Here is a 2,280-nt window from a genome sequence, read left to right on the forward strand (position 1 = left end):
CTCGGCAAAAAGTAAAAGATCGCACGATGCTATGTTCGGCGAATATGGTGGATGTTCCAACACTGAAGTCTTCTTTACTGGCAGAAACTGCTTTAAGGTCGAAGAGTATACGAAGGAGCATTATCATTATGCAAATCCTATTCATTGTTCTTCCACAGGAAAGACTATCTTTCTCACGCGTTGCCGCAGCTTCAACAAAACCTGCTGATAATACTGCTTATTCACTGTCTGACCTGATCGTAAACATTCAGGCAGAAGCAAGTCATTGATATCAAAGAACACAATCAGCATTACCTTCACTGTCGATTTTCTCTTGCGTGCCTTTTTCATTCGCGGTGATGAGGGAGTTTTGTAGTGCATTGATTGTCTTCTCCTTTCAGGATCATACTGAAAGATCCATATATCGTCACCAGAGACGATTTTCGTTAACAAGCCCGACTTGGCTTCCAGGAGTTTCATTGTGTCACTACATACGTACTTCCAGAAGTCCTTTTGCTTCGTATGATTTTTTTTTTTTTTTTGGTACCAATTTAGCTCAATCTTCGCACATGCTTAAATGGTTATGTATAATTCATCACGCAACCTCTTTATCGATGCCCATCATGGCTACTATTATTCGAATGCTGAGTTTGTGATTATCTCGGACAATGTCAGTCACTTTTGTTTTCTCTGTTCTTGCTGTGACAGAACGACTCGGTCTTTCAAGAACAACAACGTTCTCGCGTCCCTCTCTGAAGCGTTTGTGCCACTCAAACACTCTAGTACGTGACATCTTATTACCAACATACACATCCTGCAACAGTTTCATACACTCGCTTGTTGATTTCTTTATGTCACAGAATTTCAAGTTAATATGCTGCTCAATTTTTACATTTGTCATTCTTCCAGCAACACGATTGCACACTTCTCTCTCCATTTACTGCTCACAAACTAAATCCGACTGAGATTGGCAACTCATGTATATCATTCTCTTATCAAAGTTTCACGGTACTCTTGGCGCACGCCCCTCCTCCCCCGCTTCACGTATACTACTGACAGGATTGCTAGGCCCGTTATTTTTTAAGTCAGGCCTTGTAAGTAAAAAGGAATGCACTGTTAAGTTGCAGTTTATGATATGTTGTTTGCCGTCTCTTAACTCGTTCGCTGCTACTTGACGCCATATAGAGTAATTCATACCTATTGCTATGTACCATTTGACGCCATTTGGCGTCAAGAGGTAGGTCTAGTTCTCATCGTGGACATTCTCTATGAAGTTTTACGCAGGTTTAGAGCTTTTATACTCTGATGGCACAGTGTTGGCCTGGTCATTTTCTGTAGTGGGCACTTTTGAACAACTACTGTGAAATTTAGTTGAACTATGGAAACAACAATTAGGATACTGTTGTTGCATGTGCTAACTTTCTTATGTTAGTTTTCCAGCGTAGTATATGGTATACTAATAGGTTAGGGCATTAGTGTGTAGATTAGTTAGGTTGGATTTGGTTGGATCAAATTAAATTTGCAAAGCCAGATTAGGTTAGTTTACTATATGCTAAATAAAGGAAGTGAACATATGCTTCCCAACATGAAGAGAAAAGGGAACATGGACACGAGGTGGACACATGGTACTTCGACATCCGCAGAGATAAAAATAATAGAGCGCTGACTCTCCTGTATTAAGTTAGCGTCGGTTAGGTTAGGAGGAAGTGAAAGCACAATAATTAGAAAGTCACAATTAATCACGTCGCGATATCAGTGTTAAATAAATAAATGAAATACATAAAATATAAGAAATAAATATGAAAGTATTAGTAAACAACAAATGGTCATGACACGATTTGGCGTAAGTGGCATATCATACTCCAAAGACTGTGTCATGTGCAATTGACGCCAAATGGCGTCATTTTCCGCCATTTTGTCATTTGGCAAACCAGCCTCCAAAATCAGATATGCACATCATATTATAAAGGGTAATGATAAACAATAAAGGATGGATGTTTCGAAAGTGTAAGTGGTACATTGGGTTAGGGTACTGAAATCAAGGTGCCAGCGAACGAGTTAATGGTAGACACACACACTCCTAACATTGGCTCCCATACTGCTTGAAATTTATAATATAATATTAACAACGTAATTGATTTAAAATATTGAAAAAACAAACGTTGAAAAAACAAACGACTACATTGATGTTATTACGAACATATCAGCTCTTACTCAACTTCAACTTTTAAGCTGTTGTTTCTTCACAATTTGAGAAAATGTTCCCATCATCGCTATATATATATATATATATATATATAT

The 2,280-nt window shown here is 38.2% G+C and overlaps 1 pseudogene; it reads right to left on the bottom strand.

Annotated features, from left to right (window-relative positions):
* Window positions 1-574: 574 nt before the first annotated feature.
* On the bottom strand, window positions 575-916 carry LOC145692328 (protein GVQW3 pseudogene; annotated as a pseudogene).
* Between the last annotated feature and the right edge of the window lie 1,364 nt (window positions 917-2,280).

This window comes from Thermobia domestica, chromosome 8 (genome assembly GCF_964235325.1).
Source record: "Thermobia domestica chromosome 8, izTheDome1.hap1.1, whole genome shotgun sequence".
NCBI classification, from domain to species: Eukaryota; Metazoa; Arthropoda; class Insecta; order Zygentoma; family Lepismatidae; genus Thermobia; species Thermobia domestica.